This window comes from Anomalospiza imberbis, chromosome 1 (assembly GCF_031753505.1).
Source record: "Anomalospiza imberbis isolate Cuckoo-Finch-1a 21T00152 chromosome 1, ASM3175350v1, whole genome shotgun sequence".
NCBI classification, from domain to species: domain Eukaryota; kingdom Metazoa; phylum Chordata; class Aves; order Passeriformes; family Viduidae; genus Anomalospiza; species Anomalospiza imberbis.
Window position 1 is genome coordinate 105,498,380 of NC_089681.1, and position 16,561 is coordinate 105,514,940.

Consider the following 16,561-nt stretch of genomic DNA (forward strand, 5'->3'; position numbering starts at 1 on the left):
GCAAAACTGATTAGAGACAAGGGTAAGCAGATGTCAAAACAGAAGACCACCAAAGAACTGAGGTCCTAAAGTGAATGGGGAGAGATCTAGCAAGTATTAAATGCAGGGTGGATTACTGTACTGTGAGTGGGGGGCAATCCTGCTCTTCTTTCAGCTCCAGGGAGAGTTTTGCTGAAAAAAAATTTGCATTTTTTATCTTATATGGGAGAAATCTGTTTTTACAATCATTTTTTCTGGGTGAATTTGTATGTGTGCATGTGGTTTGTTGTTTTAGTTCTTTTTCTTCCCACAAATTGCTTTTTAACCTTAGGAGTGAATGAAAATTAGAAATGTTAGGGAGAGCAAAGAACTGTGAGAGGATGTGCTACAGAATTTCTCATTTTTTCTGTAATCATGGAAGAGCCAAATTTAAGTGATCTCTTTCTGTAGAAAGTACTTCTCCATAATACTCAGTTTTGCCACAGTTTTCGCCTGAATTAATTCTTCAGTTATGGGACTACATAAAGGTTAAAAAAAGCCAGTAAAAAAAGTTTTATTGAAACTTCCATTATGGGAACAGATATGTGAATTTCAATTGTTAGTGATAGAAAGAGGTAAGAAAATATAGGCTTTCAGGAGGGAATTTATGGGAATAGATAATTTTATAGGATAATTTTTATATGTCAAATTATTTGTGTGGATTGACATGAAATTATTAATAGTGTTTCACACCCACCCTGCTTATCCTTAACTTCATACGTTTAACTTTGTGCTGGCTTCTCTTCCCTTGTCCTTCTCTGCCAGCCAGAGAGGACACAAAGCACTGCTCTGCCACTCCTTTTTCAGACATGCCCACATGCACTGAACGGGGCTTCAGGCAATCTTTGCCAGCTAATGGAAAAGCCACTTCTACGTCGTCATGCAAGGCCTGTGGGAGAGTTTTTCATAGAGTCACAGAATGATTTGGGTTGGAAGGCACCTTGCAGATCACTTTGATCCAACCCCCTCTGCCTTGGGCAGGGACACCTTCCACCAGACCAGATTGCACAGAGCCCAGTCCAACCTGGCCATTTACCACTCAGCTTTGCTTCTCTATCAAAGAAATGAGAGTTTTATGTCAGTCTTCTCATTTCTAAAGCACTCAGGAATGCTCCTCTCAGCCAAACTGTCAGCAAGACAGGCCCCCAGCCAAAAGCTGGCATTGCTTAGGGCTGGGTCCAGTCTTATTTGTGCATATTTGAATACACTGAGCTTTTTATTTTCCTATTATTAGAGCAGCTCATTTTATGTTTGGGTCTCCCAGCCATCTGTGGGGTATTATACCTGACATCTCCAAGGCCTCCTGCACTGGCCAGACTGGCAGTGCTGGGGCTAGAGGAGAGCCTGCCACATGCCAGGCTGCCCTTGATGCAGACACTGGACTGACTGCATGTTCTTGCTGAGAAAGGACAAACGTTGTGCACACACAGGATCTGCTGGGAGGCAAGCAAGGAGAAGGATACATGTAGGGAAAACTGGAAGCAGGGGAGGCCCAGATTAAAAAGATGCTACATGATAAGTTTGTTGTGGGACTGACAGTTCAGGGAGATCTTTCCCCGTGCCATTTGCAAATGACTTATAGCTGCATCGCTGTCCCCAGGCAGGAGGGGTTTTGCACAGTTGGCCTCCATGCCTGGGTCCCTCCACTCCTCTTTGTGCCCAGCACTGAAACGGGACTTCATTATCTGATTTGTGGGATGTTGGAGGAACTGGGACTTGTTTGGTGGTCCTTCTCCCCTCCCATGTGAGCCTCTGCCTGCTTCCCACCAGCACTGCCTGCAGAGGGTGTGTTATCCTTACCCACCTGGCCTGGCACATGTCTGCCATCCTGTTCCTTCCGAAGAACACCAGGAAGATGAGCAACAGGCCAGGCAAGTCCCCACCATCAGAGGTAACCATATATATACAGCCTTTTCCCTTTAGCCTTACCATGAAAGGAGCTGGCAAAAGCTAGGCAAATTCTAGGCAGATGATCTGTGCACTTCGACAGCAGCTTCAAACCTTCCAGAAGGAATATCTGCCTTGTTTTGCTGAAAGAAGGGCTAAATCAAAACAGGATGTTATTTATGCTGAAGCACATTTTGCCTCTTCTGACAGTGTTTGCAATAAGTCAGGGTGAATTACAGTGGCTGCCCTTCCCAGATCAGTCTGTACCTCACTTCTGCAACAGCTGTGCCTGCAAAGCAATTGTTCGATGCTCTGAGATGTCTCAGGTCTTTTTTGAACTGCTAACTTGGGTTTGTTCAGCTTCTTGTTGTCTAAGAGCTGGACCTGAGAGAGGGCATGCCTCTACCAGCCAGATTCCTCCAGCCTTCCAATATCCACGCTTCCAGAGCGATGCTCCCACAAGGGAAGGTGTAACCTGTCTCCACAACCACTTCTAAGAAACTGGTTTTCAAAACACAAGTTATCCCTATCCCTCTGTGTCTGATGCCAAGACAAGGAGAAGCTGTCCTATTCCTAAGGCATGATCCTTGGGTATTTCTGGTCCTCTGGAGGAAAAATGCAACAAAAATAGCCGGGGAAAAAATGTGCAAGCTATAATTGTTTTTTCATTTGTTGATATTTTTCTACACAAAAATTCAGAGTTTCATCCCTGCTGCTGTTTGTACTAAAAGAGAAAGTGATGAAAGCCACAGTAGATTTGCTTCATTGGATACCGCAATACATCATTCAAAAGGTGAGTTGCAAACAGTGGCTCTAATCTTATAACATTAACCTCTGACACTCCTCTCCCCATAATCACAGCCACTTAAGAAAAATCTATCTTCTTGTCAAATACATGATTTTTTTTATTGACATCATATATCCAGCAGTGAAATGGATTTCCATTTTTACAACTTATGACAACTTTTGCCATGAAATATTTCCATTACAGGAGGGTTTGATTGATTTGGGAAGTATCTTAGATAGTAACAGGCTGGTCAAGAATAAATTTGCCTAAATATTTAGGTAGAGTGCTGTTTCTAAGTGGGCTAATGCTGTTCCTAATAAGATTGTGCAATGTTTGGAAAAGTCGCTTATTGTAAAACAACTACAATATTATATCATTTTTATATCCTTCAATTTGGCAAATACTCATGTTTTTCACTTTTCCTTCTGGGACAAGTTGTCCATATGACCTGAAAAACTTTGGTCTTTCTTAATGACTCAAGTTGAAAGCAAACAGTAGTGGCCTGTGCCAAATATTGATCTGATCCTGGAAAAGGCCAGCAGCTGTGGGCTGCTCTGAGTGGAAGCTGTACATGGTTCAAACCGCCCTTTGATCAGGCTTCATCACTTCCTGTCTTATTTGAGAGTCAAAAATCAGAGAGCTGCCTTCCGTGGGGAAAGCTGAACTGTGTTGCTCTGCTTCTCTTCCATGTGTTTTGTCCTGAATAATTCCCTATGTACCTGCTCCTTCAGCAGTTGCTGGATAACAAATACGTTGCTTATTGCAACTTTTTTGCACAAGTGGGGAAAAATGCACTACTGAAGTGAGTTCCTCTGACGATGCTGTACAGGGTGTTTCACCCACAGATGTGACTTTTGTGAGGTATCCTTTTTTTGAGTAATGCTCACTCTGGTGGAGAGCAGACTCAGTGGAGTGGGAATGCAGGACAAGTCACCACAAAGACATGCCCTCAAAGACTCTCTGTGGAGAGTGCTGCTCACTCATAAACTTTAGAGGGTTTTCTTCTGTCTAGTGCTGGCACTAGAGAGCCAGTCATCTTTCTCCCACCTTTCTCCCTCTGGTTTTGCCCAAAATGAACGACTATGGCTTCTCCATCACATGCACTGCTGCCATAGTATTTTCAATTTGTCTCTAGAGGCAAGTCCCATGCAAAGAAGTTGTAGATCTTCAGGTCCAGTCCAAAATGTGGAATGGCAGTGGCATTTCTTGAGACACTCTATGATGTGTCCATGACACCCACATCAGTTTTCCCATTTTGCCCAGGGAGACAGACCCACTGTGAGCAGGATTGACGCCTGGCCCCTAAGCCAATCTCCCCTCCCCTGCCTGTTTGACCCTGCTCAACAGAGCTTGGGAGAATCCAAACCAACCACCTCTTGGTGCCACTGGGACTCATCACCTCCTCTGTGTTTTGGATGAACAGCCCTGTGTGCATGTAGCTCATGAGTGATGGGTGTGGTGATGTGGGTGCAGCCGCAGTGGCTCTGCCTCAGGCCCCTTGCTGCCATCCATCCGTGCCATGACCACAGGCTGGGACCAGCACCAGTTTGGAATCACTGTTCTTAATTACAGCTATTTTAGCGGAGACTACATCTTCCATGGGAGAAATTATCAGGATTTGAGAAATGCCAGACAGAATCAACTGGAAAAGCAGTTTTTTTTTCTTTTTGTTGGCATTCCAACACCACAATTTTAAAGTTTAAAAAGTTTTTTTCCCCTCACTCACACAAAAAGACAGTTGATGCAAAAAAAGCACAGCTTTAGCCCAAAACGGTCGGTTCTGGATTTGCATAGGACTGTTATTTTTAAGAGAAGCTGGCTTACCTCCAAACGCATACGCCAGAGGCTGAATGAGCTAAATTTAAATACCAAAGTATTTCAAATGAATATTTTACATTAACAGCAATCTCATTTATTTTAGTTTAGTGTTTTCACATAGTTTTTCAAAGTTAAGCTAAACCTACTCTATAAGAATAAGTGTTTCATTAATTTTTATAAGAGTTATAAGAAGCATATGTTTTAAAGCTTCCTTTTGTAACATAGCAAAGTATACTGTAGACATATTTATTTACATAATAGCTGCATTAGAATAGATTTTCATATGGAAAAATGCAGCAATACAAAGTAATAGTTACCACAAAGTTAAAAAAAAATAATGATATGGGGTGACAAGAAGCAGAAATAATTTAAAAATTAAATGACAGGATGTGATTTTTTTTAAGTACTCATAGTGAGCACATTCCCACTCCTATCACAAAGCCAATGGAAGCACAGCATTCTACAGGAAATTTTCATGAGGAATTGAAAAAAAATGTTATGTGAAAGAATTGAAATGTTTAACTAGAAAACCAGATCCTCATCTTAAAAAGGTCAGAAATATTGGTTTTAACTTTATTAATCTAGTCTATTTGCTGTTCTTTTGTGTTCACTTTTGGTTCAGGTTGCATTTTTTAAGATGTATGCACTGTGTATATAACATACATAAATCATACGCTTTACTATGATACAGCAATAAATGAAAAACACACAAATGCAAATGTTTTTACAACAGCAAAACAAGAATTGACACAAAATAATCAAACTTCTTCTGATAAGAAAATTTGTGATATATCTCAAGTGATGGAAAAAAAATATTTTTCCTGTAAGAAAAAAACCCTGCCAGCAGCTTATCAACTCAAAGTTACCACAAAAATTATTGAAAAGGGTTACAGCCAATAAATTACATCAGCACATCATCTTACTAGAATCAAGTCAGAAGCTACTGTAACCTCCTTTTGTTTAAGGAAAGATTTGAAAGGAACCTCAAAATGTAATTTGTTTTTATAGGCTTTCAAGCCTTAATAACTGTAAGCCTGACCTTAACAGGAATTTGAATTACCAGCTAAAATAATTTATAGAAGATGCACTAAAGAGGTTTTGTATATATAAAAGACATATGTTTTCTTCTTTGACTTGACTGAAGAGCTGTTGTTTTTGTAGGCATGTGTACTTACATTTTGTGGGTAGTTTCATAATCTAAGGCTTTCAGCAAAAGGGCAGGTTTTTTCATCAGGTATATATTTTGAGGAAAGCACAAGTCTTTAATTTTTTTTTCTGAATAGTGGAAGAATATCACCAAGATTTTGCTTTCAAAAAGCCTCTAGGATTGGAGCTATTGTGTCCAAGACCAATTGGTCCTACTACAAAACCTGAACCTGTTGTAAGCCATTAAGCTGCAGTTAAACCCCAGATAATCTAGTGAGTATATCAGGAAAGCAGCAAAATCAACATTGCCCCACCATTCCAGGGATTTGGTTTGACGTTGAGTAACAACTCTCTTGACTTCTCTCTGCAGAAAGTTGTGTAATGTTCTGCTCAGTGAAGGCATGCATTCCTGGAAGAGCGGAGGTCCTGAGAATGTCAAAAGCTCTTGAAAACAGGTCCAGTTTCCACTTTGCCAGACGCTATGGCAAAGACTGCTCTGAGAGCTAATTTTGGATAATGAGCAATCAGCAGGGGCAGAACATCCTGTAAGTATCTACAGCTGAACACTCTTCAACAAGATTGGGATCACCCAGAGCTTTTCTCCTGGGTGTTAATATGGTGATTAAAGTTTACAAGAGGCCCATGGTTTTATTTTGGTCTTGTCACATCCAATGGCATCTAGGCGGGAAATCTGCTTTAATGCATCAATGTTTTTGGTCACTTATGTGCAGAATGCCTGACATGCTTGTGTAGAATAACTGCTATATAAATTTAGTCATGATTGCTGTGTTAGGCAAAGGTGTGACAGGATACTCAAAAATATTGTTTGGATAAATACACCTTTACTGGAACATCTGCTTTAGTCTGCCAGGGTGTCCTGAAGTACAAATCTTGTGTTGTATGTAAAATAGGCACACTCACAGATGTTTGTAATGCACAAATGTGTGCTCTGTCACTGTGACAAGTACCTCCTCCAAGCTGGTAATATCTGCTGACAGCACCGTGTACTAGCAGATCCTGTCATCTATTCTTTTGTATGCTTTTCTCAACAAAAGTCAACATGAGACCTCCTACTTGCATATTTTCATGTAAATTTCTTTGTCAGTGTACAGAGACGAACTGACAACTTTTGGAAGGTGACCTACTCAATAAAATATTGAGGATTGTTTCTTCCACTTTCTGTTTCTGTTCTTTCTCACCTTTGTATTTAAAAGACTGTCTTCAACAGATAGGATCCTAAGTGAGTCTTATCAAGGTCAGAGCTCGTTGCTCTGCCACAGATTTGAATACAAAACTTTGTAGATATCTGATTCCCAAACATCTTTGGAAGCCATATTTACCACCAATAGCTTGCCCGTAATTGTGGTCAAATTTTTGCTTTCTTTGTTTCATTGCCATTTTTAGATGGATTCATCCAATTTAGTTAAATCAGAAGTTGATTTAATTTAATTTAATTTAATCTGCATTTAAATGGGATCTGGGAACAATTTTCTTTGTTTTGTTTAGGGTAATGATTTTTGACTATTGAGTACAAAGCTGAGGACAACTTAAGTTTCATGAGGATGAGCTTTTACATATTCATTTTTCTCTCTTAAAAATGCTTCAAACTTATTTTTGAAGAGAGTAGTCACTTTTTTTTTTCCTTTTTCTTTTTCAGTAAGAAGAAACTGAAATCTCATGTCAATAGTGGAATGTCATGGTATTTTTTATCTCAGAGTGGTTAGTATGGTCACTGTCACCAGAAGGGATGTAGGCATGCAGAGCAGTTGCCCCAGCTGCAGGGCTAGGATGTGCTTAGGGAAAGTTTTCTCTGGTTGGGTCCCTGTTCCACTATGTACAAAGCACCTGGATTTTTTGGGAACTGGCACTCACCTACATGTGGAATAGTTTTATTTGGTGCCTCTCTCATACACACTATAACTCTTTCATACAGAGTGGAAAGCAACTGTAGAAACTACTGAAACACAATCTCCTACATTGACCCACAATGTGGCGGTTTGAACTTAAATCCTTTAAATGTGCTCAAGTAACTTGATGAGTACCTACGAGCACTTTCTGTAAGACCCCTCTTGGACCTGAGGGGATAAATTCCTTGCCTGGCTCGAGGTGGTTGGGGGATGGCCAGCCCTGACTCATTTGTTCACCTGTAGGTGTGTATGTGCTCTTTGATATGTTCCCAGGGCAACACATCTGGGTTTTATTTGCTGGTTGCTTAGCCTGGGTCTCCTGTTCTTTTCTGTAGTATCTGCCAGCCTTGTGCCAATGTCCCAGGTGTCATGGGACATGTCTGTTGGTTGTCTATACAGGGGAAATTGAGTTGGGTCACATCTATCTCCTGGGTTTTGAAGACGACTGTCTTTAAAAGTTGATGATTAGGGCTTGATTACCTCTTTTTCTTTCTCATCCTACTTTATCTTGAGCAATGCAACAAAAAATAGTTGTCTAAGTTATTTTCACTAGTATGTATGCATGCATAATATAAGCAAAGGGATGACACTACATCTTTGTGGAAAGGTTTCTGTGGGCAGAATTGCAAATAGGTAAGAAAACAACAAATTGGAAAGCATTTGTTATGCCATTTGTCCCAATTTGATTTAGAGTTGTAAATGTGTAGGTTTTCTATATTAACTGCTGATTTTTTTTGTGTAAACATAGATGGGTGTGGGAAAAAAACACAATCAAGATACTTATCTTGGTAAACAGTTTCAACAGATGTTCTAGAAAAACTGCTAAGACAGGATTTACGCTCAGATCTGGGCTGAATCACCAGCATGTGAATATGTTCACCTGGATGGGTGATACATTTGGATGTGCTGTTAAGATCAGAGAGAACAGAAACCAAAGGAGAAGAAGGTTATTTGTTTATCACAGAAAAGCTAGCAAACATTTATGGGATGTCAGGTCAAATACTGAACTAGCTTGATGATATGGTAGTAAGACTTCAGGGCACAGATGGAGTTTCTCCAATTTTGTGTCTGCAGTGCCAACCCACATCTTGGTTCTCAGGTGATCTCAGGTTTAAAGACCATATCCACTTTAAGAATATTGCAGAGTGAGATTTTTATCTGTATTTGTTCTTTTGCTTCTCTACACTGAAGATGAAGCCATCATGAGAGTCTGGTTTCCAGAACAGAGTTACTTTTGATAAAATTCTGGTATCCATAAGCAGGATCTTGTCTGCTGTGTTCAGTGTGGAGAAGGTCAGCTCTCTCTGTGGTACCTCTCTCTACATTTTCCTCAGTGATGAGTCAGCTTGAGGGTTGACTCATAAATACCTGGCAGGAAGAAATGAAGAAGACAGGGACAGGCTCTTTCCAGTGGTACCCAGTGACAGGACCAGAGGCAATGGGCATCCATTGAAACACAGGAGGCTTTGTCTAAACATCAGGAAATACTTTTTCACAGTGAGGGTGACCAAGCACTGGCATGAATTGACCAGGGAGGTGGTAGAGTCTCCATGCTTGGAGATATTCAAAACCCTGCTAAATACAATCCTGGACAGCTTTCTGTCACAGGGTGACAGGACAATCCTGGACAGGACAATCCTGGACAGCTTGCTGTCACAGCAGGTGACCCTGTTTCAGCTGCAAGGGCAGACCTGAGTGATTCTGATTTTGAAAGAGCTCTATTATCACAGATTCTGGATATATTTGTCTCAAAAGTTCAGAAACATCCAGAAATCTCCAGCAATTCTTGAAAAAGAAGGTTCATAGCACCATCTAAACATGAGAGTGTTTTTATAATATAAAAAGCTTTGCTGTGAGGCACTTATTTTAGCCCTTTACTATGAACACACTTTTGGTCTGCAACTCTGAACCATGAAGAATGGTCATATGTTTCTTGGTCCTTGTGCAATAGCCACAAACACCGATAGTTATTAATGGTCTAGTATGGCATATAGTAAAAACATGAAAAGTGAACCCAGAGGGAAGTCAACCATTAACTTCAGAAGCAAAAAAGCTTTTGAAGTCGGAAATTTGCTAGCTGTGGAAGCTTCATCAACTGCTTATTATTTACAGTTTGCTCTCCAAATGTAATGCTGGTAAAAGGACAGAGCAGCTGGAAAGGGAGTGATTTTCTTGCCAGGTCCATGGAGCTCTGATTATAAACACATGACTGCATGACATACAAAAGTGACAGGGTTAGCAAGCATGTTATGCTGAAGGCATATCACCAGTTGTACAGTTCTGTGGGATGAAAACACTTGCAAATATCTAGCGCTACAGCAAAATTTTAAAAGTCGGTATTTGCAGCTTATTTTACACAGAAGGAAATAGAACATCACATCCTTCCTTGGTTTCCTAAATTTTTCTAATAGTGCAAATTAAAATAGATGATGCATGGGAGTCAGTGTGTATATGCATATAGCATGTGTGTAGAAAAATACAGGTATATATGCACACACCTGCACGTATTTCTATGGAACCAGTACATGAAGAAGGCTAGTTATGATCTCTCGGCAGTGTACAGGACTTGGCCCAAACTGTCCTCCCTGTGGGAAAGAAATAGTTTAGAATATATCAAAGGAATAAAGAAAAAAGACAAACTGCCCAGTAAGTGAAATCCCAGCAACTGTGGCAGGATTCATGCACTTCATTCCTAGGGTACCTGCATTGCTTTTCAGAATGCTGAGAGTTAATATTCATTCCCTAGCCATAAATTTTTAATATATAAAATCAAACCCCATATGATTTAGACGACATTGTTTTCCTGCATATCTTTCAAAAACACGCAAATATTAACAACAAAATAATAATTTCCTGTGTGACACAGTAAGAAATACTGTGTTAGTGGTTTGTGTTGCATCAAGGTGTGCAGTGAGGTACACAGCATCTGCTCTCCAGTTGTCACACTACCATACCAGCAAAAACCACACAGAAGTGTGTGGTTATAAAGACTGCACTGCAATATTTTTGCAACTGCTCTGCTGGACAGAATGATATGTATTTTTCAGTAATTTTATATGTCTCAAAGAATAACAGCAACTACAGATTTGCACACACTCCATTAATTATAAATTTTGGATTTTGAAGGCAGATATGTTACTGCTTGATTTTCATTCCAAATATTTTGCCATTCAGATACGCTTCTCTTAAACATCATTATGTCATTTTCACTTTCATGTTACAGATTGATATTTGTAAGTTAACCGTACTGGAGTTAGAGTTGGTGTTGAATTATAGCCTAAAACTAAATTGGAATCACCTATGCCCAAAGTTATCTTCAATGCATATCACAGTTAATAAAGCTATTTTAATGAATTGCTGCTTACTTAAAAGGTAATTTTCACAGCAGCATGAAGTTCCTTTTTAGGTGCTCTTTGGTTGAAGAACAAATGGCATCAGAGAAATTGCCTCTTCAGAGCATAAATAAATGTAGCAAAATCACAGGCCATTGGGAAAGAAATAAGCCATCAAGAGTCTGTGAAATCAGATATGGAAAATCCTACTTTTTTCTCCCCCAACTGCTAGTCACTGCTCTCCATCTTTCTACCTTCCCTGCACATTCAACAAGTGCCAGATCAACATTAGCTGAAGGATTTTTCCACTTACATCTATTCTAGCCGACAGGGATGACGACAGCCCGTTATCTGCTGCTGCAGCTCCGAGGAGCCTCAGTCAGGGATCCTGTGGCGCTGGGTTGATACGAAATGTAGAGTCTCTTGGTCTGCCTCAGAGCAGCTGCAGCCTAAATACATGTCACGTATCTCACTCCCCAGGCAGCTGCAGAAAATGGATCATGCCAGTGCTCATCCACCATCGGCACCAGTAATGAATGCCCTTGGCAGTGGGGTGCAACAGGTTGCAATGGGACACCTGCCCCAACAGACACTGATTTCTCAGTCCTAAAGCAACACTGGTGGCACTCTGCTGCTGGTGCTACCTTTTAGCTAATATTTGAGTTGAACTACCAAATAAATTAGTAGGCTGATTTTAGCATCAGATGTACCTGAGAAGAACTGAGGTAACATTACCCATCTCATCTGTTATATCTAATCCTAGATGCATGTTGCTAATGAATACCTGTATTTCCTTACTGATATCCGTATTGGTATTTCAAGGAAAATAACAATCACCACAAGCTCTGCTGTCTGTTTGAGGATTTTTGAGTTCTAGTGGTGCTTTCTCAGTTGTTTTCATTTTTGAGTTTGTGGTTTATATTGCCACATCCTCAAAAAATGTATACAATAAGCAAAACACCCTCCCCTTGGAAGCCATTTATTTTCCTTCCATATGCACATCCCCATGCTTACATATATTTAATGTAAATAGAGTAGGTTGGGAGATAGACGTGAGGGAGAATGCTGTGTTTTAAACTCATTGGAGACAGAAAAGTTATCCTCCCTCTCTTTAGTAATAACAAAACAGTGCTTATAACTCTTATCGAGCAGTCTGCGCAACATCTACATCCTTTCACTAATTTCAACAAACTGTCCCAAGGAGTGGGAAGATTAGCTGTAGGGTTGTTTATTCTTGGTGGAGTTATGGACATTTTCTCCATGAGTGAGAGAGAGAGGAGGAAAATAAAATCTTGTTTGTAGCTATCTGATCTGTCCTGAGTTCTTTCAGTGGGAGAGAATAATGCCAAAGGATTTAGGATGCAAGCAGATGCAGTGCTCTTCCTGATGGCACGTTCATATTCAGGAGCTTCACAGCCCTTCATTTCCTGCAGCCAGAAAAATGGCAGGATGAGGAATGTTATGGCAACTGAACAACCCCTTCTTTGAACATGCCACAAAAGCCCACAGTGTCCTGTATTAAGTGTGTGACAATTAGTGCTGGTAGTTAATGCATGGACATTAATTACATAATCTACATTAACAGAAGAAATCCTCTGTTACTATCCTTTCTTTTTTGCTTTTAGGCTCAAAAATTTACAATATCCTGTCATTCATAAATACTGATTTAGACTTCAGAGCCTAGATGCCCTTTGTGGGGTTTTCACCATGGGAGGAATAAAGGATATTGTATGTAAGCATTAGGAGTTAGTAGTTGATCTCTGTATCTTTTGTTTGATGTCTGAACTGAGAAACAAGGACAGAAAAATTTTCAGGATTACCTTTAACTTAAATTAATGGGAGATAATGTTCTCTGTGAGTTCTAATTTTCTGTGTCTCTCTCTGCTTTTATGTGTGTGTGGGCACGTGCACACAAGCACAGATACAGGTTCTTTTGGTGATCTTTGCATGATTTTGAGGGGCATTCTTTTATAATTGAAAGAGACACTTTGAAACAAAATTGTATTTTGAATTGGAACAATTTTTAAAAAACACTTAAAATTACTTTTGTAAAATACATAATTCAGATAATATTTCAGATCTTTGGATCCATTTTTTCTGATCTTATTTGCTAATTTCCACAGGGTTTTATAGATAATTTTGGTCAATGTATGATTGCAAGTTTCAGCAATTCCATTCATGTGAAAACTTTGCTAAGACCCACCATGGTTAAGGATGATAAGAATGATAGGGAATTAACAGCTGTCTTTTCCATGACAGATCCATAGACTAGGTAGTGAAGGTTAACTGAATACAGCTTTCAGGTCACAGGGGAGATCACACAACAAAGACATTGTAGACTATATACTGAGGAGACAATGTTGAGAGGCAATCTCAAATTAGAAGCTACTAACAAAAAAATAAGAAAATGGCTCTTTTGCTGCTATACCTACTTGCATAGATTTTCCCCTATGCACAGCTTAGTTTTCCAGTTCTGCATTAGGTGTACTTCTGAGTAAATAAAACTCAATGCAAACGTAGCTACAGCCCCGCCAACTGTGTTATGCCTGATTTTTGCCAATGAGCCCGACCCCATGGAAATTCCACCTATGCATGTGCACTTGTATAAGTTAGAGTAGTTTTGGTATTCATGTCTGGAAGTTATAGCAGAAACTTTTGCATTTCTTAGTCTTTTCCCTCTCTGGATTTTGCCAGCAAACAGCAGTAGGCTAGAGGCCGCTAAGATAGGCTACACATGTGATCCCATGGCTAGCAGCCCTCACCAGGAATGGAGGCCCAGGGCAGGAGCTTCAGAAAGGTTAGGAGTTATTTTATTTTTTTTTCTCCTTGTGTTGCTGAGGGAGTTTGTCTCAGCCGTGTTTATCTGGTGTGGAAGAGGAAGCTTGCAGGCAGCATGATGCATGGGCGGTGAGTGCCGGCATGAGGTCATGGCGAAAGGGAACAGAGCCCGGCTGTGTCGCATGAGCTGGGGAGGGAGCTGCTGTGGCGTGGGACGGCCACTTTATCAATTAGGTAATGTCTGGGGGAGATTGGGGGGGAATTTCATTACATTGTGCTGGGCCATGCTGCTGATGTGTTACCAAACATCTGCAAGGGACCCTGCAGTTTCTTGGGCAGCATGGGCTCGAGCCGAATCTTGCTGAGCTGAATCAGCCCTGACTGAGAAGAGGGAAGGGGTGGAGAAGGGGAAGAGTGATAACTTACCTCCAAAACAAACTCTAGGAGGCTTTGCCCTTGATGGACTTCTCACTGAAGTCAGGGGGAGATGCTGATCTGTGCACTGTGTGATGGAGATGGTGGGATGCAGTGTTCATGTGTGCTCAGCTATCCCAGCCTGTTGCACATAGCCTTGTTGAGCAGGTATCTTTGGAAAGCCTTTGTAAAGTCTTGGAGATCTTTTCCCCCACATTTACCCTTTGAGAAAGACCAAAATGCCAAGAGATGTGTGAGAAGCAACATGGAAACAGTGGTACCAACCTTCCCTTTTAAAATGAAAAGCTAGGGATTTGAAAGTAAACTTACTGCGAAGGACCAGCTCATTCTGATATCTCAGAGCCACCATAAATAAACTACTAGTTCTGCCAGTACTCCCATCAGGAAGGCCTGTAAGCAGTCCTCCACTCACTCACAAGACGTGCATCTCTCAGGGATGGTGTAGTCACGATGAGGCGCCCCACTGACAGAAAGTATCAGGTGTCCACTCACTGAAGAATGTGCCCTGTAGATATTTCTAGCTTTGAAATCACAGCTGATTTTTCTAATCCAGCCTCAGGGGAAGCAGCAGAGCAGCAGAGCCTACCCCCCTGGTTCCCAGTCTCAGTGAGCACTCTTAAACAGTGTTAAACAATGCTTCACAAACATGTGCAAAGCAATGTGCCACTGCCCAAGAAGCTAGAAAATTGCTTAAGTTATGTATTTTGTTTCTGCCAGCACAAGGAGGATGCGTTTTCCTTCCTCCTGAGTGCCAGTGGGCGCCCAGGCAGCGCCTGGGGGCTATAAAGGGGCTGGTTCTGCACCCGCTTAAATTTAGCATAAATCAGGATTAGTGCTGGGGAGCTGCGCCAGCAGGGAGCTGACACGAGAGGGAAATCAGGCCCCGTGGAGCAGACTCCCCAAGTGACATGTTTATTCCTGCCAAGCTCCCATCTTTTATCCCCTAAACAGAGCAGCCTGGTAAGCCCCTCTAAGTCTCTGGTATGCTAAACTGATATGGGAGCCCTGCTCTCACTCTGCTGGAAGGCAATGTGTTGGAAAGGGACAAGAACTACAGGTTTTGGCATTGCCAGCCAAGGCTTTCCCTGCCCATTCAAGCACCCAGAGGTACCCTGCCATGGGGTCAGCTTTTTTTTAGACCCCAGATGCTATCTGCAACCTGCTGATAGAGACAGAAGGAAGGAGGGAAGGGCAATAGAAAACTGCTGATCAGGAGAAATGTGGCCTTCCTCGTCCTCCCTCCTCCCCTTCTTGCCTGGGAGCAATTGATTTAGGAGCTTTTCTTAAGTAAAAATTTCATCACGAAAGAGCTTTCTTCAGAGAGCAGCTGAGAAATTGTCTCTCCCCCCTCTCTCTTATTTATGTACATATACGTGTATGTTTCTGTTTAGGAAGAAGCACCTATCCTGACCTAGGTGGCAGGAACTCAAACTAAGGGGTTTATTTGCTATCCTTCCCTGGAAAACAATAGGCAATTTTCAGGCTTAAGGTGTCATGGAAAATTACTAAACCACCACTGCCGATATCTGAAAATTTCTCGTGATGGATTATAAGGAATAATAACCTTTACCTTTCCTCTGAGCTTGGAAGGAGTGCTTAGGAGATGGCAAGTAGGATTCCTAATGTTTTCAGCATTAGAATTCCAATAAAAATCAAGTAAATCCACAGGATAACGGCTACCCTTAAAATCCATGGTATTACTGAGATAAGTTTTGCATTGCTTCTGAATCCATGCTCATCTTTCTAGACTTCAAACACAGGATGCAAGAGCTGTGTCCTGATTTTTGCTCTTGTGAGTGGACACCTGGGCAGGGCCATTCTGAAGAGCACAGATGTTCCTCCAAGATATTGAGGGATTCTGCATCCTCTCCCATGGAGTGTTTCATGTGGTCTCAAAGGCCTCAATGCTCTGTGTTGCACCATGATAATTAAAATATATTTCTAAAAATTCCTTAGGAAAAAAGTGACTCCTGTATGAAAAAAAATCACATCAAACTCAAACCGATGAGTCCAGGTCTACAGAATGTGAAGACATTCAGACCTTCTTCAGTAATTAGGGAGGTCTTGCCACACATAGAGAACTACACACTGGGTCACTTCTGGAGGCTTTCAGTATTCAACATGGTAATAATGAGATACAGAGACCCTCCCCTGAACTAGACATAGTAGAGCTTACAATTTTCATTAGAAAAATCCCCCTATAGAATATTTGCTGTTTTTTTCCTTTATCCCCACAGTAAAATGAAGAATATTTAGACTGTGCTATGATCTTCCTTCCCTTACCTTCTTGTAGCATTAGTCTAGGAGAGAAGAGTAAAAAAGCATGAAAACAATTTTTTCCCCATTTCATTTTATTTGTTGTTCTTTTTTTTTTTTTTCCTTGAAAGAAGTCTCAGGGTATTAATTATGATTCCCTGAAGAGAAAACATTTTAACTGTTCAAAGAAGATGTTA

General features: G+C 40.9%; 1 long non-coding RNA gene across 1 annotated transcript; it reads left to right on the top strand.

Moving 5' to 3' along the window:
- The first annotated feature begins 222 nt into the window (after positions 1–222).
- LOC137481921 (uncharacterized) lies at positions 223–14,244 on the top strand. Its single transcript, XR_011003762.1, has 3 exons — positions 223–2,698; positions 6,027–6,201; positions 13,735–14,244. It is a non-coding gene; the product is annotated as an uncharacterized lncRNA (long non-coding RNA).
- The last annotated feature ends 2,317 nt before the right edge of the window (positions 14,245–16,561 follow it).